This window comes from Sceloporus occidentalis, unplaced genomic scaffold (assembly GCF_023333645.1).
Source record: "Sceloporus occidentalis isolate IW3139 unplaced genomic scaffold, rSceOcc1.0.p SCAF_184, whole genome shotgun sequence".
NCBI lineage: Eukaryota > Metazoa > Chordata > Lepidosauria > Squamata > Phrynosomatidae > Sceloporus > Sceloporus occidentalis.
In genome coordinates this window covers 567,903-592,026 of record NW_028317164.1, presented here as the reverse complement: position 1 = coordinate 592,026, position 24,124 = coordinate 567,903, and positions in this window count along the sequence as shown.

Sequence of the window (24,124 nt, the reverse complement as noted above, 5' to 3'; positions counted from 1 at the left end):
GAAGACGATGCACAGCTCTTGTAGGCCTTAGGTGTGGGAAACATTGATGTCTCCGTTGCTCAGCCTGGTTTGTGTGTGTACTTGCACGTTAGTGGCATCTGTCTGGCATTTACTTGCACGTCAGTTGTATGGTTGCTATTCTAAATCTTTACTATTCGTTGATCTAATAATACACTAAATCCAATAGTGAACCCGATCTATGTTGGACTTTAGGATTGTGGAATCAATTGACAGTTCTACACTTATGTATGTTTATTTTAGTACATTAAAGGCTGTTTATAATTGAGCTATACTTATTTACGTTATAATGCAATATTTATATCACTGTGTATTCTTTGCCTACCTTTGGAATGTAAAGTCAGTAATGTATTAATTTGATTATGCAGTTATTTAATAAAAATGTAAATCCTAAGTATTTCTCGGCATTTTTGTTCTGTGCTTAGTGTTCTACCTATTATACACGTCTGAATATATACTGTCTTTTCTGTGTGTTGACTGTGTGTTCTTAGGAGTGGGTGGAACTTTGGCCCGTTCCGGGAATGTTCCATGACGTGTAAGTCACAGGAAGAGGGTTACCAAGGGGCTTTGCCTTTCATCATGCCAGATGTTCTCGTTCTCTCTTCTGTATTTGCAAAATATAGGCATGCAGGAAGAGAGAAGAACTCACTTTCTGTACGGATCTAGTTTTAATCACACATGTATAGTAATGTAGATCCACTACAATGCAACCTTTCAAACAGGCAGCACACTATCTCTTCTGACAGGCTGAAGACAGTGCACTTGTTAGGCTTTGTCCCAGAGGGACAAGTGCTGTCCTTATTCGCCCAGGAGTTCCTGACTTGATGAATAAGTGGAAAGTACCAGATGGTTGGTTGTTTTTACCTGCCTTTTTTTGTTTTTGTATTTTGAAGTCTATACAGATTTAAGTGTTACTCTTCTGTTATTAAAAGAGGTTAACATACCAGGGAGATTACCTTAGCAAATACTTTTTATTTATATGTGGCTTAGTGTTATTAACGATATTTGACGATCCTGATTATAATACGACTCCCCAAAATTTGTATATTAACTTAGGAAAAAAAGTCTGAATATAAGACTACCCTATAGGAAAAAAGTTTTACTAGTAAGTATTAATTCACAGGTAAACTATTTTACTAAAAACTATGATTTCTCTTAAATTTTTTAAAAAACAAGCACATCCAGCATTCGCGTAGGTAACTTCCGCTGCAGCCGAAAGGAGGTTAGCAGCGGGGGTTGTCTGCGTCCATCGCGCATCTGATCTTTGACAGCCGGGGAAGGTCTGCACGATAAACGCAGACAACCCCCGCTGCTAACCGTACCTCCTTCCGGCTGCATATTTGAAAAATATATGGTTAGATGGGTTAAATTCAATTGGCTGCCTTCAATGATGTTTCAAGTTGGACACTGGGATGGGATTACCAGATTCGTAAAATGGTTTTGAAATAGCAAAACACTATTGTGTTTATTGCTGTATAACTTTTTAAAAAAACAACTAAAAACATTGGGTATTTCTACCCAAATCTATCTGACCTTTCTATCACTGTCGATGGTACCACTATCGCTCCTTCACAAGTCCGTTGCCTCGGTGTGACCCTAGACTCAAACCTATCTTTTATTCCTCACATCAAATCACTCTCTAAATCCTGCCACAACCAACTACGCAACATTTACAAAATTTGTCCATTCCTAACTGCCAGCACTGCAAAACAACTAATCCACTCCCTCGTAATCTCCCATCTAGACTACTGCAACAACCTACTTACCGGCCTCCCTCTCTCCCGACTATCCCCCCTCCAGTCTGTCCTCAATGTCTCTGCCAGACTAATCTATCTCACCCGACGCTCTGCATCCATAGCAGAATTAAATTCAAAATACTAACTCTATCCTACAAAGCTCACTAACGCCACTCCCCTCTACCTATCCTCCCTCATCAGCAAATATACTCCAGCCCGCCCTCTAATATCCAACAATGACTTGCTCCTTGCATCTTCACTTATCACCTCCTCCCATGCCCGCCTACAGGACTTCTCTCGCCCAGCACCAATCCTCTGGAACTCTCTTCCCCATGCTGTCCGACTCTCACCAACTCTACCCTCCTTCAAACGCTCCCTAAAAACGTTTCTCTTCAGGGAAGCCTACCACTGACATAAACATCAAAACGTCTCTCTCACCCAGTTACAACCCTTATCTCGCCCTACATTAACATATTTCACTACCACACAGTCCTAACCTGTTTCTCACCCCTTATCCACCTACATTGTAAGTTCCTGCGGGAACAGGGCCCTTCATTCACCTTGTATCTGTATGTCAATTGCTGTATTGTATGTCAAATTTTCATCTATTTTGCAAGTAAAAAAAAGGTTTTAAAAATGTTTTCTCCATTTTTTTTTATTATAAGAAATTGAATGATAAAAAAGCCCTTCATGTTCTGAAATAAACACAAACCTAGTTTATAACTGCTATAAGAAATGTACTTGATAGAACTCCAGGTACCACTGCCCTTCCTGCCGCTCTCTGCCAGGACTCTGCGTTGATAATTGTTTCATGGCCTATCATACCAAAGCAGATTATGTTTTTTCTTTTCATATATTCTTCACGTGTCTTAATTTATGTTCGGTTAGAGTGAGCCACAACTGGAAAAGGGTATTTTGAATTGGCACAAACTCATTGGTTTTTGCCCTGCAATTTTTTTTTTCTCCAAAAAAAAACCCCATATGCATGTGGGATATTTCTGTAATCTGTAGATATAGACAAATTAATTTCATGGACTTCATGCAAAAAATCTCAAGGAACACAGGATTCAAAAAGGCGTAGGAAGTTACATTATGTGCGTTAGCATGATACGCCCATGAGAGATCCCCAAATCACGAGTTTGCAAAGTTGTTTTGAGATGAGAAATTTGTACAGGTAAACAAAACGCCTTATGATAACAGGTGTTTATATACAGAGGAAGTGGAAAAGAGTAATCTGATCTAGGGCTGCAACTAACGATTATTTTAATAATCAATTAGTTGGCCGATTATTTTTTCGATTAATCGGATAAAAAAATGAAATTTTTTTTAATTTAAAATAATGTAATAAAAAATGTACAATTTACACTTTCATCTCTTTATTGTAATGGCCTCTCTCTCTCTCTTAACCTTATTATTTTACTGACATAATAAAAGCTACAAGAACCCAAACAGTGTTTCTCAAACTAGGTTTTAATACAAAGTTATTAGTAAATATTAATTCATATGTTAACTATTTTCATATTTAATAAAAACTATGAGAAAAAAGCCTTGTTTATATTTTTTTATTTACCAAACTGCCCCCAGTTATGCACATCTGACCCCCAGCTTGCCACTCTTCCCCCATATATGCCTTATACCTCCTATATGCCAGATATTCCACTGTGCCCCCTGATATGCCACTGTGCCCCCGATATGCCTTATACTCCTTATATGCCAGTGATATACAACTGAGCCCCCGATATACCTTTTACCCCCAGATATCTTATGCCCCCCTGATATGCCTAATATCAATATGCCTTATACCCCCTATATGCCTTATAACTTCCAATATGCCACTCGCCCCCATTTATGCCTTATACCTCCCTATATGCCACTGTGCACCCTGATATGCCACTCCGCCCCCATAAATGCCCTACACCACCCTGAAATTCATTATACTCCCTGATTCACCACTTTGCCTCCCCCAGATATGCCACTCTGAAATTCCTTATACCCCTATACACCACTCTACCTCCCCCTATACACCACTAACTCCCCCAGATATGCCATTCTGCCTCCCTGAAATTCATTACACCCCCATACACCGCTCTGCTACCCTGAAATTCATTATACCCCCATACACCACTATAACTCACCCATATACCACTCTGCCTCCTCCCCCATCCCATACACCACTCTGCCTCCTCCACCATCCCATACACCACTCTGCCTCCTCCACCATCCCATACACCACTCTGCCTCCTCCCCCCTCCCATACTCCACTCTGCCTCCTGTCAGCAACGGAGGTTCACAAGACACCAGGGAGCCGGGTAGAGAGGCAGAGTGGCGTATGGGAGGGGGAGGAGCCAGAGTGGTGTTTGGGAGGGTGGCTCCCATACACCCCTCTGACTCCTCCCCCTCCCATACACCTCTGACAGAGAGGATGATCCTCTGCAGAGACCTCGATTCTCTGTCAGCCGGTGGGGGTCTGCACGATGTGCACAGACAGCCTCCGTTACTGCCCTTCACTTACGCTGAGGCTTCTATGAAGCTGCAGTGAAAGTGCCTGTCACCAATCGCACGGACACCCGCCGGCCGACAGTGAGAGGGATCCAGGTCCCTTGCAGCGTTGCGGGGTATCTGGATTCTAGTGTTATAATCCGATCTCTGTTTGAGGTCGGATTATATAAGGAGAGGAGTTTTTCAGAGCATTTGCTCTGAAAAAAGCTCTTTTTATAATCGATAAAAATCGATTCGACTAATCGATAATGAAAATCGTTGTCAACTATTTTAATCTATTATTATCGATTTTATCGATTAGTTGTTTCAGCCCTAATCTGATCTTCACCAGCCCATTTCTGTTGGAACTGCTGCAGAGCCTAATTTATGATGCACAGTTTCACTTCGCTTTAGTGCTGCCCTAAGGCAATTGCTTAACCCCTTAACAACCTTTGCCGGTTCAGGACCGTCATGGAAAAACGGTCGCTTAACGACCTTTGACGGTCCTGAACCGTCAAAAAATTTAAATAAGCTTAGAAAGTGATCAACGATCACTTTCTTCGCTTAAACGGCGTTACTGTAATGCCTCGATGTCGAGGCATTCCGTAACGCCGAGATCGGCATCGGGGGCCATGTCTGGCCCCTCCCCGGGGCGTCAACAGCCGCCATACATTGTATGGCGGCGGACGCCCGTTTTAAAAGCGTTTAGGGGGCGATCAACGGGCTCCGGAGAGCGGTCACAGCCACAGCTGCCGGTGATCTTCGCCATCAGCAAGATGGCGGCGGCCCGGGAAAAAAAACAATAAAGAAGAAAGAGTTCGCTAGATGGTCTCCAGACCCTCTAGAGAACTCTGGCTCCACTTGCAGGTTGAATACAGGTACTGCATTCAACCAAGAAAGTCAATGGAACCCAGCTTTCTAATCACTATGTGATTAGTAAAATATAAAAAAATTTTATGCAGTGATGTCACTTGATGAACCATCCAGTACCAGCAAAATGTGTAAATAAAAATATAAAAAAAGTATTAAAAAAAAAATAAAAAAAAAATAAATAAAGTTTATTATTTTGAGCAAGTGCTAAAATTTCTCAAAAATCTCAGCAAAGAGTTAAAATAAAAGCACTTCAAATACCCAAGGGGTGTCTAATATATTAAAAAAAAATGGCTGATGGGGTAAATTGGAGTGGCCGAGCTCAAAGATAGGGCATAGGTACAGACTGACCAAAATGGAGAAAAAAAGCGCACTTCCCAAATGTGGCATTTTAAATCTCAAACAACCCGACAAACCCATGCATGTCGGGTATCACTGCACTCAGGAGATGTTCCTGAACACACATTGGGGTGTTGTTTGACAGTGACATATACCAGAACCTGTATATCTATAACTAAAGTAAAGTACAATTTGTGTGAAAAAAAAAAATTACTATTACAAAGTTTGACAAAGGGTAGTTCTATAATTGGTGCATGGAAAGGGTTAAAATAACAGCATTTGGAATACCCTGGGGTGTCTAGTTTTCAAAAATATATGGTTTGAATGGGTTAAATTGAGTTAACCCGCTTCAAAGATATTCCAAAGAGGAGATGGAGGCAGACTGTTAAAAAAAAGATTTGGAAATCATAAAATTCTGCTTGTACTTATTTCCCTATAACTTACAAAAAACAGCAAAAAAACGTAAAAACATTGGGTATTTCTAAACTCAGGACAAGTAGTAGAATCTATTTAGCTAGTTTTTTTACTTGCTTTTTTAGGTGAGTAAAAGATTTTTCAAATAAAAGTCATAAAATGTGTTTTTTTTCAATTTTTCACCATGTTTTTTTGTTTTTTTTTATAGTAAATAAGATGATACGATCAAAATGGTATCTGAAGAAAGCCCATCTTGTCCTGAAAAAAACAATATATAACTTATGTGGGTACACTAAATGGGTGAGGAGAAAATTACAGCTGAACACAAGCACCACAAAAGTGTCAAAACAGCCTCGGTCCCACAGGGTACAAAATGAAAAATTAGCCTGGTCCTTAAGGGGTTAAATCATAGTCACAAAAAGTTGTAGGGTAGACCAAGTAAAGCAAAATGATCAGCCTTACTGATTGGCTGTTCATTTTGGATACTGTGACCTAAATGGCCAACTATGGTATATTAACTAAATTTTGCAAAATAAAATTACCGTATTTGCTCGATTATAAGACGACCCTGATTATAAGACGACCCCCCAAATCTTAATATTAATTTAGGAAAAAAAGAAAAAGCCTGAATATAAGACGACCCTATAGGAAAAAAGTTTTACCAGTAAATGTTAATTCATTTAAACACTTTTTTTAATAAAAGCTATGCTTGAGAAAAATATTTTGGTTTTATTTCCTTCTATTTTCCAACCTGTCCCCCAGTTATGCACATCTGCCCCAGAAGTGCCTTATACCCCCTATATGCCACTGTGCCCCATGATATGCCTTTTAACCCTCTAAATGCCACAGTGCCCCATAATATGCCTTTTAACCCTATATGCCACTGTGCCCCATGATATGCCTTTTAACCCTATATGCCACTCTGGCACTTAGAGGGTTAAAAGGCATATTATGGGGAAGAGTGGCATATAGGGAGGTTTAAGGCATTTCAGGAGGCAGAGTGGCATTAAAGGGGTTAAAAGGCATTTCACAGAGCACTCTGCCTCCAGAAATGCCTCAAACCCACATTTAACACTCCCCCTCCCTCCTCCAAACTTACCGGTGCTTCTGAGTTGGGGGGGGCGCATAACACAGGAGGGTCCAGGTCCCCTGCATCTGAGCCCCAGGTGCTTAGTCCGGGCAGCATGTAGAGCTCCACGCGAATCGCGTAGAGCTCTAAGCACCGGGGACTCAGAAGCACCGGTACGTTGGAGGGGGCATAACACAGGAGGATGCAGGTCCCCTGCATCCTCCTGTGTTATGCCCCCCCCCTCCAACTTACCGGTGCTTCTGAGTCCCCGGTGCTTAGTCCGGGCAGCGTTTAGAGCTCTACGCGATTGTATCGTGTAGAGCGTAGAGCTCTACACGATACAATCGCGTAGAGCTCTACACGCAGCCCGGACTAAGCACCGGGGACTCAGATGCACCGGTAAGTTGGGTCGGGGGTTAACACAGGAGGATCCAGGTCCCCTGCATCTGGGTCCCCAGTGCTTAGTCCGGGAAGCGTGTAGAGCTCTACGCGATTGTATCGCGTAGAGCTCTACACGCAGCCCGGACTAAGCACCGGGGACTCAGAAGCACCGGTAAATTGGGGGGGGGGGGGATTAACACAGGAGGATCCAGGTCCTCTGCATCGCTGCGGGGGATCTGGATCTTAGTCTCATAATCAGACCTATTTGAGGTCTGATTATAAGACGACCCTGATTATAAGACGAGGGGTATTTTTCAGAGCATTTGCTCTGGAAAAAACCTCGTCTTATAATCGAGCAAATACGGTATGTATGTATAACACACCACAAGAGAGACATAAAGTGGACTTCCAATTAAAAACCAAAAAAGCTCTGCTCGCTCATTGGCTTAATACAAAACTCATGACATAAGCCTCCGATTAATTGGATGTTCACTCTGGCTACATGTGTAGTGATGCTCTGACAATTTTTTATATAATGAAGCATCTCATTTTAGTGACACATTTCACTTAGAGATAAGTTAGTTTCCTTTAAATGTTTTTATTTGATAGTGAGTGGTTTATTTCACTTTGCATTCTGGCATATTAATAGTCACTTTATTTTACAAAGGATCAACACACTTTTTACCACACAGTAAGATTTCTAGGGTTGAATATCTGTACATTATGTATACAACATGTTCTCGGTACACTATAAAAAGGGGTATACAGTATTTTAAAAGTTTGCTGTTCTTTCAATAACTAAAACTCTCACACAGTGCTTGCATACACTGCAATGTACTCTTTACATGTTTTTGAAATGATTATGGTATTGTGCATTAATTTGCTACTTTCCTTTCCATAGATAAGAGGATACTGCTGTTACTCCAACAATCATATAGAATGGACTTTTGAAATAACAGAATTTTGATCAAATTAATTCTACTAATAAAACTTTTCACTTGTTTATATTTAAACTTTTTAGCTTGAAAGTTTGGCCGATGTTACTGCAGAAAGCTAAGTCGTAAGATTTGGATTGTTATGCCCTTTACAGTGGTGAGCAATAGTATTATTTAAGTGGACAGCCCTGGCATGTCCTCTTACTAATGGAAATAGATTATGATGTAATACAAATAACATACAAATGTATTTGAGTTGCAGTAGATATCTTATAAATGTGTAAGGCCGAGGTTTTGTGACACTTTAGAGTGTGTTTTTATTTTCTGTTATTAAAAAAAAAAAAGTTCTGAAGGCTGACGTATTTTATTTCTCAGGTTTTTTTTTTCAGCAATGTGATTGTATCAATGTATTTGTTATATGCATTTTGTTTTTACTTTAAATGTTCCTGTTCTTGCATTAGCCTGGGGATGAGCCAATTTACACCTCAAAGTATTTTAAGTTGTACATAAAGCTAATATATGCCTACATTCATAGCGAACTGTGGAATGCGTTTAGACACCTTGCTTTCAAGTTTCGTTTGCTGACTATATAGTGTGAAATAGAGCCTGGCAAAAGTGGAAAAGGTGAGAATGTTTACTAACAAAGTAATTTTACAACTGTATTCCAGTTTAGCAACTGAAACCAGTTTTTGTTTTTTTTACGCTTTCTCTTTGTGTTGAATGCTGTTCAACTTTTAGAAAATGAGAGGTCAGGCCTTACTCTCTCAGCTGTGTGCAAGTTTGTGATTGGCATGAAAAGTGAGTATTGGAATGCTGTACTTGTGCAGTATTCCAATACCCACTTTTGGAATGCTGTACTTGTGCAGTAATTATAAATACTCATGTTTAATCTATGGAGTTCACTGTGGAAAGACTGTAAACTTCCATCTGTAGTAATAGAACTCTAAGGGATAAGTTTTTTTTTTTTTTTTGTAATTATCTGCTCATGATGTTACTGACTATTTGCAAAATACGCACTTATTTGTTAGTTTAGTTGTTGTGTCATTTGTATTAGATAAGAGGAAAGGACCTCTGAGAAAGTTGTTGTGGCTTTGCATCTGCCAACTAAAACTTTGGCTTATGCAGTGCACAGCTAACTGATTTTAATAACTGATGAATATTCTTCTGATTTATTCAGCATTACAAGGAGTCACTTGTTATCCCCTCCAAAATCACAAAATGCACGTTTCTGGTTCACATGGAATTTTTGGGCTTGAAATTGCTTTTTCACACCCTTGATTTGGGAGCGTGTTGTGGCAGAGTTATATTATTTAATATTACACATTAGGGCTGCAACTAACGATCATTTTCATAATCGATTAGTTGGCCGATTATTTTTTCGATTAATCGGATAAAAAAAAAAAATGAATGTAAATTTTTCATTTATTTAAAATAATTTAATAAACGATGTTAAATACAAACAGCAGAATAAAAAAAACTTTGATAAAATGCATTTCTTGTCTTTATTTCCCAACCAGCCCACACTTGCACACTTGAGCTTGCCACGCCGCCTCCCAGACATGCCATGCCGCCTCCCAGACATGCCACACCGCCTCCCAGACATGCCACTCCACTCTACCCCCACATATGTCACTGTGGCCCCTTATATACCTTATACCCCCTGATACACCACTCCATCCTCCCCAGACATGCCACACTGCCTCCCAGACATGCCACGCTGCCCTCCCCACATATGCCACTCCACTCTACCCCAGATATGCCACTGTGGCCCCAGATATGCCTTATACACTCTGATACACCACTCCGTCCTCCCCAGACATGTCACACTGCCCTCCCCACATATGCCTTATATACCGTATATGCCTTATACCCCCAGATATGTCACTCCGTCCTCCCCAGATATCTCATAGTCCCCTCATAGAGTCACACACCCGTTCACAGCACACTGACACCATACTTTTATAAATAAATACAGGGTTAATCTTCATTGCCCCCAAGATTTAGATTCCCCTTAGTTTGCCCCCCCTTTATCTCTAACTGCAACTTAAGTTAACTTTATTAAATTAACCCTCAGTCCTCATCATTAAATTAACCCTAAACACCCCATTAACCATAACTACCCCTAAATTAACCCTAAAGACCCCATCAACCACAACTGCCCCTAAATTAACCCTAAACACCCCATTAACCATAACTGCCCCTAAATTAACCCCCACCTCCCCTAACTTTCAGCAGCTCAAATATTAATTTTATACTTAGATGAGTGTCACAGCTAGTGATGTCCGGATCATGAACGAATCGTTCATTTGATCCGGTTCTTTTTAGTGATCCGGATGAATCGGTTCACTAGACTGAACGATTCATTTGTAGCGGTTCAGTCTGTGAATCATGCAGCTGTAACCTAATCCTAGAGCTGTGAGTCATCTGCAGAGCACTCAGACACAGACTCTGGGGTCAGGTTACAGCTCATTAATTCACACAGGAACGATGACTCATAGAGTCAGAGACTCGTTCAAAGAGTCGAATGATCCGAAGATTCAAATGATTCGAATCTTACAAGGATCCGAATCTTACAGAGATTCGAATCATTCAGAGAATATTACTGATACCATACTTTTATAAATAAATACATTAATAATGTTCACACTGCCCCCAGGATTTAGATTCCCCTGAGTTTGCCCCCCTTTACCTATAACTGCACCTACAGTTAACTTTATTAAATTAATTAAATTAACCCTCAGTCATCAGCATAAAATTAACCCTTATACCCCATCAACCATAACTGCCCCTGAAATTAACCGTAAAGACCCCATTAACCATAACGGCCCCTGAAATTAACCCTAAATACTCCATTAACCATAACTGCCCCTAAATTAATTGCATGTACTCCAGATAAATTACCTAATAAATTGGTATGGTTGATGGGGTCTTTAGTGTTAATTTGGGGGCAGTTATGCTTAATGGGGTGTTTAGGGATAATTTAGGGGCAGCTATGCTTAATGGGGTCTTTAGTGTTAATTTAGGGGCAGTTATGCTTAATGAGGTGTTTAGGGTTAATTTGGGGGCAGTTATGCTTAATGGAGTCTTTAGTGTTAATTTAGGGGCAGTTATGCTTAATGAGGTGTTTAGGGTTAATTTGGGGGTAGTTATGCTTAATGGGGTCTTTAGTGTTAATTTAGGGGCATTTATGCTTAATGAGGTGTTTAGGGTTAATTTGGGGGCAGTTATGCTTAATGGGGTGTTTAGGGTTAATTTGGGGGCAGTTATGCTTAACGGGGTGTTTAGGGTTAATTTAGGGGCAGTTATGGTTAATGGGGTGTTAAGGGTTAATTTTAGGGGCAGTCATGGTTGATGGGGTGTTTAGGGTTAATTTAATGGTGAGGGTTAATTTAATTAATTTAATAAAGTTAGCTTAAGGTGCAGTTGCAGGTAAAGGGGAATGTAAATCCTGGGGGCAGTGATTATTAATGTATTATTTATAACAGTATGGTGACATTCTCTGAATGATTAGAATGCCAATGAAGGCAGAGAGTCGTTCAATGATCCGGATCTTACAATGATCCGGATCTTACAGTGATCCGGATCACTGTAAGATTCGGATCCCTGTAAGATCCGAATCTTTGAACGACTGCCTTCATTGACATCACTGGAGGCAGGGGGGAGGATTCATAATGAAAGGGGCGGGGCCAATCGTTAGTGCGCCTGCACGGAGTTACTGGAAAACAGTAACTCCGTGCAGGCACACTGAGTGATCCGAAGATCCGGATCATAGTAACATAGTAACATAGTTCATAAGGTTGAAAAAAGACCAAAGTCCATCAAGTTCAACCTATATACATATTGTGTCCCTACTGTGTTGATCCAGAGGAAGGCAAAAAAAACCTTATGAAGCAGATGCCAATTGCCCCATACCAGGGGGAAAATTCCTTCCCGACTCCAAATATGGCAATCAGAATAAATCCCTGGATCAACGTTCTGTCCCTATTAATCTAATATCCATAACTTGTAATATTATTGCTTTCAAGAAACACGTCCAGGCTCCTTTTGAACTCTTTTATTGAGTTTACCATAACCACTTCCTCTGGCAGAGAGTTCCATAATCTCACCGCTCTTACTGTAAAGAACCCCCGTCTGTGCTGGTGTAGAAACCTTCTTTCCTCCAACCGTAGAGGATGTCCCCTTGTTAAAGATACAGTCCTGGGTATAAATAGGTCCTGGGAGTGATCTCTGTACTGTCCCCTTATATACATAGTTATTAAATCCCCCCTAAGCCGTCTTTTTTCCAAACTAAATAACCCTAATTCTGATAATCTTTCTGGGTACTGTAGTCCTCCCATTCCCCTTATTACTCTGGTTGCCCGTCTTTGAACCCTCTCCAGCTCCACTATATCTTTCTTGTACATTGGTGCCCAGTACTGTACACAGTATTCCATGTGTGGTCTGACTAGTGACTTGTACAGTGGTAGAATTATTTCCTTGTCGTGGGCATCTATGCCCCTTTTGATGCACCCCATGATTTTATTTGCCTTAGCAGCAGCTGCCTGACACTGGTCGCTACAGGTAAATTTACTGTTAACTAAAACTCCTAAGTCCTTTTCCATGTCAGTCGTCCCCAGTGTTTTCCCATTTAATACATATTCCCAGCCTGGATTTTTCTTCCCCATGTGCATAACCTTACATTTATCTGTGTTGAACCTCATCTGCCACATCCCAGCCCAAGCCTCCAACCTATGCAGATCCATTTGTAATCGTGCACTGTCCTCTATTGTGTTAACCACGTTACAGAGCTTAGTATCGTCTGCAAAGATTGATACTTTACTATACAATCCCTCTACAAGGTCATTAATAAATATATTAAAAAGAATAGGACCCAAAACTGACCCCTGTGGTACCCCACTAGCAACAGTAACCCACTCAGAGTATGTACCATTAATAACCACCCTCTGTTTCCTATCACTGAGCCAGTTACTTACCCACATACACACATTCTCCCCCAGCCCAAGCATTCTCATTTTATGTACCAGCCTTTTATGTGGCACCGAATCAAATGCTTTGGAAAAATCAAGATATACGACATCCAGCGATTCACCCCGATCCAGTCTTGAGCTCACCTCCTCATAAAAGCTGATCAGGTTAGTTTAACAGGCCTATAATTCCCCGGGTCACTTTTTGTCCCCTTTTTGAATATTGGCACAACATTTGCTATGCGCCAGTCCTGGGCGATCATGAATCGGATCATTTCAGTGAACGAATCGAAATGATCCGATTCACTTTAATGATCCGAACTTCCCATCACTAGTCACAGCCCTGTGGTTCTGGGAGAAGGAAGGGGCGAGGCCAGTTGTCACAGTGATTACAGGGAGGGACTGGTAAGTAGGAACTGCTGCTGTGAGTCACTGAAATGGATTATATAATGAGGGGTATTTTTCAGAGCAACAAACCTTCATTTTATAATCGATAAAAATCTATTCAACTAATCGATAATGAAATTTGTTGGCAACAATTTTTATTATCGATTAGTTGTTGCAGCCCTATTACACATATGTGGTATTGTATTGTTAAGGGGGCCTTGGATATTCATATGCGTGTTTGTTTTCTTTTCATTTGGCTAACATTTGGCGAAATAAAATATACCCTGATGGCGTATTTGCTTTAAAACATGTTTTTCAGCATTTAATTTTTTTTGTTTTGTTTTTAAATTGTTTGTGACTAACATGATATACTTGTGCTTGTTTTATTGCCCTACATGTGAGCTTTCAGGAAATATATACTTTTGTTTGTTTATTTTGACACTTTATACTTTTTTTTTTTTAACCAAAAAATTATATCACTTTATCTAAAAAAAACCAAACAAACAAAAAAAACTATTTTGGGTCATTACCAATTTTCAGTATATGTTTACAAAAAATATACTTTAATCTGCACATATTTAGTAAAAAAAAAAAACTCAGGGGATGTTGTAATTTTAAAAAACATTTACTTAAACAAACCATCTCTGGCACTCAAAGGGTTTTAACTATACTGAGGTGCTCTGAATGCTTTACATGTGTACCCACTTTGAACCTACACATTTTCTGTGAATACTGCCAAAATGTTAATCATAGCTTGGGGTTGCCATCTGGTGGATGTAAATCCCTGTTGCATTCAAGGGCATGAATTGAGATTGGACCTGCTGGAGGCTGATCGCACACATTGCAGTCAGCAATGCAAGTCTGTGGAGCCATGCTTGCTGATCATAGTGTGATCAGTGCTGGTGAGGGAATAAAGTGAGAAGCAACGTTTCTCTTCCCCTAAAAAAACGTATAACCCCTTAAGGCAAAAGTATTAAAAAATACTACTCTAAGAGAGAAAAATGTGAGGTATGTTGGTAATCAAGGGATTCTGACAAACATAAATTGGATCATTGTTCATAAGTGGCACCTACTCCTGTAGAAGAGATATTCCAAAGTATAGATTTTTTACTTATTGGACAATTATTATTTGTTGCATAGTTCATAGTACTTTCAAATAAAGGCCCTCTTTTATTCATGGAAAAAAATGTCTAACTTGTCTGGATACATCAAATACGGAAAAAAGAGAATCTTGATTAAACCAACATATGGTAAAGATGGCAAAAAAAGTATGGCATGGATGGCACTAAAAAGCCTTGGTACGAAAAGTGTTAAACATAGAAAAATTTACACTCTACAAAAGTAAAATAATCTGTCTCCAGATGTAAAGTAGATTATAAACACTCAGGAAGTTTCTGCTTCTCCTTATGTACGAATGGTTTTGCTTATGCCTTTTGGAAAAATGGTACAGGATCAATTGCCACCCTATAAAAGACACTGTGAGCAACGTCTCTTGTACCACTCAGGGGATGCAGGAACCCAGCAGAGTCACGTCTCGTACATCACATAACCCTGCTGCACGTCTGCTTCCGCCATGCGGTAAAACAGAAGTTCTCCGCACAGGGTGCCAGCAATACAGAAGGAAGCAGCAGGCCCCTGCGGAAGTCTGTGAGCTGCATCTGCAGACATCTGCAGTTCAGGTAGGGTGGTGGGAGAGGCTGTAGCAATGAGTATGTGAGATTGAGGGAATGAATGAGTGAGTAAGGAGTGTCTGAATAAGGGAATGAGTATCTGTGAAGGAGTGAATTAATATTTGTGAATGAGTATATGTAAATGAGTATCTGAATGAGGGAATTAAGTATCTGTTAATGAATATCTCATAAAGGAAACCGGTTTCTGACTATAAGTAAGGATAATTATCTGTCCCAAATGGTACAGGACCCGACCAGAGGGGGCGCCCTACTGGACTTAATATTAACCAACAGACCTGACAGAGTAACTAATGTGCAGGTCAGGGGACATCTAGGAAATAGTGATCACAATATGATGCATTATAACTTGTCCTTCAAGAAGGGAACTCTTAGAGGAGCCACAAGAACTATGCACTTTAGGAGGGCAAAGTTTGATCAACTAAGAGAAGCCCTTAACACTGTAAATTGGGAAAATGTCCTCAAAAACAAGAGTACAGACGCTCAATGGGAGATTTTTAAGAATATCTTAAATTCTCACTGTGAAAGGTACATACCGTATGGGAATAAAAGAGTCAGGAACAAGAGAAAACCAATGTGGATAAATAAAAATGTAAAGGGGGCAATAAATGGCAAAAAAAAGGCATTTAAGCTACTAAAACAGGAAGGCAGTGAGGAAGCACTAAAAAGCTATCGGGAAAAAAATAAAATATGTAAAAATCAGATAAAAGCAGCAAAATTGGAGACAGAAAGACTCATTGCCAAAGAGAGTAAAACAAACCCCAAAATGTTCTTTAACTATATAAATAGTAAAAAGGTTAACAATGAAAGCGTTGGCCCCTTAAAAAGTAATGAGGGAGAAGTTATAGACGGGGATCAGGAAAAAGCTAATCTATTAAATATATTCTTCTCTGCTGTATTCACAGAGGAAAATGAAATGCCAGGTAATATACAGCAGGATGAGATAAATGCCCCAGTACATGTCGCCTGTCTAACCCAGGAAGAAGTGCAGTGCCGCCTAAAAAAAATCAAAATAGACAAATCACCAGGTCCAGATGGCATTCACCCCCGCGTTCTAAGGGAGTTAAGTAATGTAATAGACAGACCCCTATTTCTAATATTCAAGGACTCTATAGTGACAGGGTCTGTTCCCCAGGACTGGCGCATAGCAAATGTTGTGCCAATATTCAAAAAGGGGACAAAAAGTGACCCGGGGAATTATAGGCCTGTTAGTTTAACTTCTGTTGTGTGTAAACTGTTTGAGGGTTTCCTAAGAGATGCTATTTTGGAGTATCTCAATGAAAATAAGTGTATGACTCCATATCAGCATGGGTTTACAAGGGATCGGTCCTGTCAAACTAACCTGATCAGCTTTTATGAGGAGGTGAGCTCAAGACTGGATCGGGGTGAATCGCTGGATGTCGTATATCTTGATTTTTCCAAAGCATTTGATACGGTGCCACATAAAAGGCTCGTACATAAAATGAGAATGCTTGGGCTGGGGGAGAATGTGTGTATGTGGGTAAGTAACTGGCTCAGTGATAGGAAACAGAGGGTGGTTATTAATGGTACATACTCTGAGTGGGTGACTGTTGCTAGTGGGGTACCACAGGGGTCGGTTTTGGGTCCTATTCTTTTTAATATATTTATTAATGACCTTGTAGAGGGATTGCATAGTAAAGTATCAATCTTTGCAGACGATACTAAGCTCTGTAACGTGGTTAACACAATAGAGGACAGCGCACGATTACAAATGGATCTGCATAGGTTGGAGGCTTGGGCTGGGATGTGGCAGATGAGGTTCAACACAGATAAATGTAAGGTTATGCACATGGGGAAGAAAAATCCAGGCTGGGAATATGTATTAAATGGGAAAACACTGGGGACGACTGACATGGAAAAGGACTTAGGAGTTTGTTAACAGTAAATTTACCTGTAGCGACCAGTGTCAGGCAGCTGCTGCTAAGGCAAATAAAATCATGGGGTGCATCAAAAGGGGCATAGATGCCCACGAGAAGGAAATAATTCTACCCCTGTACAAGTCACTAGTCAGACCACACATGGAATACTGTGTACAGTACTGGGCACCAGTGTACAAGAAAGATATAGTGGAGCTGGAGAGGGTTCAAAGACGGGCAACCAGAGTAATAAGGGGAATGGGAGGACTACAGTACCCAGAAAGATTATCAGAATTGGGGTTATTTAGTTTGGAAAAAAGACGGCTTAGGGGGGACTTAATAACTATGTATAAATATATAAGGGGACAGTACAGAGATCACTCCCAGGACCTATTTATACCCAGGACTGTATCTATAACAAGGGGACATCCTCTACGGCTGGAGAAGGAAGGTTTCTACACCAGCACAGACGGGGGTTCTTTACAGTAAGAGCGGTGAGATTATGGAACTCTCTGCCAGAGGAAGTGGTGATGGTAAACTCAATAAAAGAGTTCAAAAGGAGCCTGGACGTGTTTCTTGAAAGCAATAATATTACAAGTTATGGATATTAGATTAATAGGGACAGAACGTTGATCCAGGGATTTATTCTGATTGCCATATTTGGAGTCGGGAAGGAATTTTCCCCCTGGTATGGGGCAATTGGCATCTGCTTCATAAGGGTTTTTTGCCTTCCTCTGGATCAACACAGTAGGGACACAATATGTATATAGGTTGAACTTGATGGACTTTGGTCTTTTTTCAACCTTATGAACTATGTTACTATGTTATGAACTATCTGAATGAATATCTGAGTGAGTGAATATTTGTGTATGAGTAGATTATTATGTGTGTGATAGCATAGATGTGTAAGTGGAGGGCAAATATGCCACAGGCAGACTGTTTTGGGGTCAAATATGCCACAGGCAGGCAGTTTTGGGGGGAGAGATGCCACAGGCAGGCTGTTTTGGGGGGAAAGATACCAATGTGGGGGCATTAATTCACAAAGGGGTGCTGGCTGGGGCATCACATAAATCAATACTAAAGGGGGGGTTGTCTAGTGGGATGAATATACAATGTGGGGTTGGCTGGGGCATAAATACACAATGGGGGGTCCACTGGAGTGTGCAAATACATGTGAGGGCTGGCGGCATCAATACACAAGGGGGGCAGCTGGGGCATCACAAATCAATACCAAAGGGAAGGGCAGCTGGGGGCGATACACAAGGGGCAAAAAACACAAGGTCTCCCCTTTTGCCAAAAATCAAACAAAAATATATCTCAAAAGTTATTGGGAGACATATATTTATACATATAAATATCCTGTCTATTGTTGTCTCAATAGACGTTGCTTAAAAAGAAATGCCCAACCCACTACAACCAAGAAGTCAAAGAAAGACTCTGCAGGGACAAAAGGAGTTGTCAGATGGTGTTGTCATGGCGACTAAAAACCACTTCCTGAGAGACCCAGTGGGGTCATGTAGCATGCATTCATCTCCGGAAAGCATAGTGCAGTTGAGAGCGAGTAGTGTGTGTGTGTGTGTGTGTGTGTGTATGACTAGTGTCAGAGTCAGTGTGTATATGTGTATGGTGCTGGAGTGTGTGTGTATGTGTTTATACTGTGGTATCAGTGTGTATGTGTGCCATATGTATAATGCAGTCAGTGTGTGTGTAAATGTATAGTGGCAGTGTTAGTATGTCTACTGTATTGTAGTGTCAGATACCGTGTGTATGTGTTAATAATGTTAGAGTTGTGTATACCATATTTGTTCGAATATAAGACAAAGTTTTTTTCAACAAATGCTCTGAAAAATACCCCTCGTCTTATATTCAAGGTTGTCTTACAATCGGACCTCAAATAGTGGTCTGACTATAAGACTAAGAACCAGATCCCCGCAGCGCTGCAGGGGACCTGGATCCTCCTCTCTGGCAACCTCTGCTGCTACCAGCACTTTCTCTTTCTCATAGAAGCGCCAGCTCAGGCTCGTCTTACAATTGGGCAAATACGGTATACTTATAGTGTTAGCGTGCGTGTCCATATGTATAGGAGTTTGCTAGTGTGTATGGTGATTAGGGATGAAACAACAAATCGATAAAATCGATAATAGATTATGAAAGTCGTCAACGAAGTTGAATCGATTTTTATCGATTTATAAAATTATTTTTTTCAGAGCAAATGCTCTGAAAAACTCCCTTCCTTCTATAATCCGACCTCAAAGCTGCGGGGGACCTGGATCCTCTCTGCCACCCGATGAGGGTCTGTGCAAAACGCGCTTCCGCTGGGGCTTCTATTACTGAACCCGGCGTCACGTGACCTTCCGGTGCGGCTTCCAGCTGCCGGAGAGGATCCAGGTCCCCTGTAACGCTGCAGGGGATTTGGATTTTAGTGCGCGATGTGCGCAACCTCCGCTACTTCCCTTCACTTCTACCTGCCCCACCAGGGGTTAATATAGCAACAGAAGAAAAACGGCGCAAGTAAGCACCACTGGGTAAGCATGGAGTATTATCTTTATTTTTATGCTTATTTGCCCTGTTTCTTTTGTTGATATATTAACCCCTGGTGGGGCAGGTAGAATTTTTTCGGGATCTATTAATTATGTCTGCGCATTCTTTAATTTGTGTTTTTTATTTTTTTTATTGCTGTAATATATGATTTATTGTTTGTATTGTCCATATGTTTTATATATATTTATATTGTATTGTGTATTATCTGTTCTTTTTTGTCTATACTTATTAAAGCATATATTTTATGCCTATTTTAGCGCTGTCAGTTTTTCTTATATCGGGGGGGTAACAGTGGCATAAAGGGTCTGTGAGCCATATCAGGGGGCATGGGGGCATATAGGGGGGTATAAGGCATATCGGGGCACAGTGGCATATTGAGGTAAAGGGCATATGAGTGACATATTGGGTATAAGGCATATAGGGGGCTATAAGGCATATCGGGGCACAGTGGCATATCAGGGGTGTAAGGCATATCAGGGAGCATGGTGGCATATAAGGGGCTATAAGGCATATCGGGGCACAGTGGCATATCAGGGGGCAGGTGTGGCATGTCAGTGGCATATAGGAGGTATAAGGCATATATGGGGCAGAGTTGCAAGCTGGGAGTGAGATGTGCATAACTGGGGGGGCAGGTTGGCAAATAAAAGAAAATATAAACAGGCATTTTTCTCATAGTTTTTATTAAATATGAAAAAATAGTTTACATGAATTAATATTTACTAGTAAAACTTTTTTGGTATTAAAACTTAGAGAAATAGTGTATTTGGGTTCCTTTAAAATATAGCTTTATTATTATGTCAGTGTTAATGACACGTTTTATACGTTTTTATTTTAAATAAACGTAAAATTTGCATAGCTTTTTTATCCGATTAATCGAAAAAATCAGCCAACTAATCGATTATGAAAATAATCGTTAGTTGCAGCCCTAATGGTGATGTTTGTGTTACAGTGTGGCATTAGCATGAGTGTGTGTGTAAGCATATAGTGTTAGTGTGTCTATAAGTGTATGGTGTAATCATCTGTGTACATGAGCATAGATTGTTAATGTGTGTGTTACTGTAGTGTGTCTGTTATTGTATGGTACTAGAATCTGTAAAGGGTTGGGTGATATAAGAAAAAAAAACCTGCCTCCTAATTTTTTTTTGGTTGTAGGGTACAAGAGTAGGGAAGCAGGCGAGTCTATACAACATGGAATCTACTGTGTTGCATGTGATCTAAGCGTAAATGGTCCGTGCAGTCACCTTGTGACCCCAGAGGGAGTGTAGAGAGTACACACATGCATATCATTGCTGATGGTGAAGCAGGATATACCATATTGGCTCGACTATAGGCCGCACCCGATTATAGGCTGCACCCATAAAGTTTGGTGCTATTTTAAAGAAAAAAATATTTTTAAAGAAAAAATACACATTAGTGGAATGGTAAAACAGTATTTTATCTAATGATCAGGAATACATGTATTTTAACATCTTTGTTATCGTTCAGTTTGTCAGCATATGTTATATACAAACAGAAAACCAATAGCCATTTTAGGGTCCCCCCTTAATTCATAATGCACCTTACTTATAGTTATGCTTTATAACCCCTGATATGCCACTCTGTGCCCCAGATATGTTTTATAACCCCTGATATGCCACTCTGCTCCCCAGATATGGTTTATGCCCCCTAGAAGTGCCACTCTGACCCCCCTGATATCCCACTCTGCTTCCTAGAAGTGCCACCCCCCCCGCCTTACCAATGCACCCCCAGATTCCCTGGTGTCTAGCGGGGCTTCTATGGTGGAGCACCGGAAGGTTATGTCACACCGGGGCTTCTATGGTGGAAGTTTCGGCAGCGGAGGTTGTCTACGCACATGGCGCAGGCATCCACGGCTGCCGGACAGGAGGATCCAGGTCCCCTGCAGCCGTGCGGGGGATCTGTATCCAAACCCTGCTGCTTACCCGCAGCAGGGCTAAATGAAAAAGAGAAAAAAAAAAACACGCCCAGGCGATACGATCTGCGCATCTCTGCGCTAAACCCCAAATATAGGCCGCACCCCCACTTTAAAGACCTTAAGTAGGAGAAAAAAGTGTGTCCTACATTCGGGCCAATACGGTAACTCCAGGGTCTGATTAACATAGGGACTGATGGAGCTGCAGCTCCAGGCCTCTACCTGAAAATAGGCCCAGTCAGGGCTGGACTGACTGGGCCTATGCGTGACTGATGCGGGACTGTCTTTAACCCCTTGGCTGCTAAGCCATTTCCCACCTGGGCGCTAAGTTGGTTTTCGGCATTTTCGTGCATCTCACGTTTTTAAACGCATTTAGAAGTACAATTCTTGGGAATAAACTATACAAACCATATATTACCGTATTTGCTCGATTATAAGACGACCCCCCAAAATGTGAATATTTATGAAAAAAAAAGAAAAAGCCTGAATATAAGACGACCCCTGGCTTGCCACTCTGCCCCAGAAATGCCTTATACCCCCTATATGCCACTGTGCCCCATGATATGCCTTTTGACCCCCTATGTGCCACTCTGCCTCCAGAATTGCCTTATACCCCTATATGCCACTCTGGCATTTAGGGGGTTAAAAGGCATATTATGGGGCAGAGTGGCATAAAGGGAGGTATAAGGCATTTCAGGAGGCAGAGTGGCGTATAGAGGGTTAAAAGGCATTTCTGGAGGCAGAGTGGCATTCAACTTCCGCTGCAGCCGGGAGGAGGTGCGGTTAGCGGCGGGGGTTGATTGCGTCCATCGAGCAGACCTTCCCCGGCTGTCAGAGATCACGGGGAAATCTGATCTCTGACAGCCAGGGAAGGTCTGCTCGATGGATGCAGACAACCCCCGCTGCTAACCGCACCTCCTCCCGGCTGCAACGGAAGTTGTGTACGCGAATCGGGTAAAGCTCCACACGCTGCCCGGACTAAGCACCGGGGACTCAGAAGTTCCGGTAAGTGTGTGTGTGTGTGTGTGTGTGTGGGGGGACAGGAGGATCCAGATCCCCCGCAGCGTGTCTCATAGTCAGACCTAGTTGAGGTCTGATTAAAAGACGACACCATTTATAAGATGAGGGGTCTTTTTCAGAGCATAATGTCTCATTAGGTATGCAAAATAAAGCCAAAAATGGGGAAAAAGTGTATTTTTTCACTTCCGACTCAATAAAAACTAGTTTGTAATTTTATTTTTCTAAACTCTAATATCAAAACCTGTGTTGCTAAATATTTGTAGTAGGTAACCGGTCTAAAATAAACAGAAATTGAGAACAGTAGACTGTGGTTTTCTAAAAAGTTCAATTTACTAGACTATCACAAAAGACATCTTTAAATGTAATGCATGGCTGCCGTCAATTAAACAGCTCTAGCTGCCTGGGATGTTAAAATATGCCAACAAAATTATATATTTTTAGAAACTACACCCCCAGCTGCAGCAAATGAGGTCTTATTTGTTATTGTATCACAAATCTGACGTGCACAGCAAGTTAATATCACAATAAAAGTTAATTTATGTCTTGCGCACTCCAGTCTTGTGCTACTAATACATACAGCCCCTCATTTGATGTGCCAAGGTGTGTAGTTTCTGAAAATGTATACTTTATGTACCATAATTTAACTTTCCAGCTGTCTAATTGCAGGCATCACCCCTAAATGTTCTGAAGTTAAAGTGGTCTAGACATCTGGGAAGTTAAATTAGGGTACATAAAGTACACATTTCAAGAAACAACACCCCTTGGAGCTTCAAATGAGGGGCTACATGTGTTTCTAGGACAAAAGCTGAGTGCACAAATAATGATGGAATATGTCGCTTTGGCTAGAAAATATGTTTTTTCTAACCATAGCGAGATGTTCATTTGTGTCTTGCGCACTCCAGGTTTGTACTACTTTTTGTGCCATAATTTAACTTCCTACGTGAGCAGTAATGCCACATCAAGGCTTCAACCCTAATTACTGACCATTCACACGCCTTTCATATCTCCATTCACTCACAGAAGTACACACCATTCTTTCCCCTTACAATCCCAAATAAATTATGGTAAAGGTAGAAAAACCATCACTTTTACAGCAAAAATAAGTTTTGCAGTTAAAATGAAAGGAGCTCCAGGGATCAGATGGTTTACTCACCTACCACACAGGCTTAAATGGCAGATTTTAATAATATTTGCAGTTAATTTACAGTTAATCAGGATTTCAAAAATTACCTCCCTCTATCATTGGCTAAATTTAACCCCATGATCAAAGGGATCATGGGATTAAAATTTTGTATCGGCCATTTTTTTTTTTTTTTTTAAAGTTAAACTAGATTATGTTTAGATAAATCATTTTTGAAAAACTTTTTTTTACATTTTTATTTTTTTAACTAAATTTTTTCGTATTTTTTTAGGTGATTACCTTTCCAGCGGTATATGTTGGGGGTCTGTAGCTGCTTAGATGCCTGGGACTGCTAGT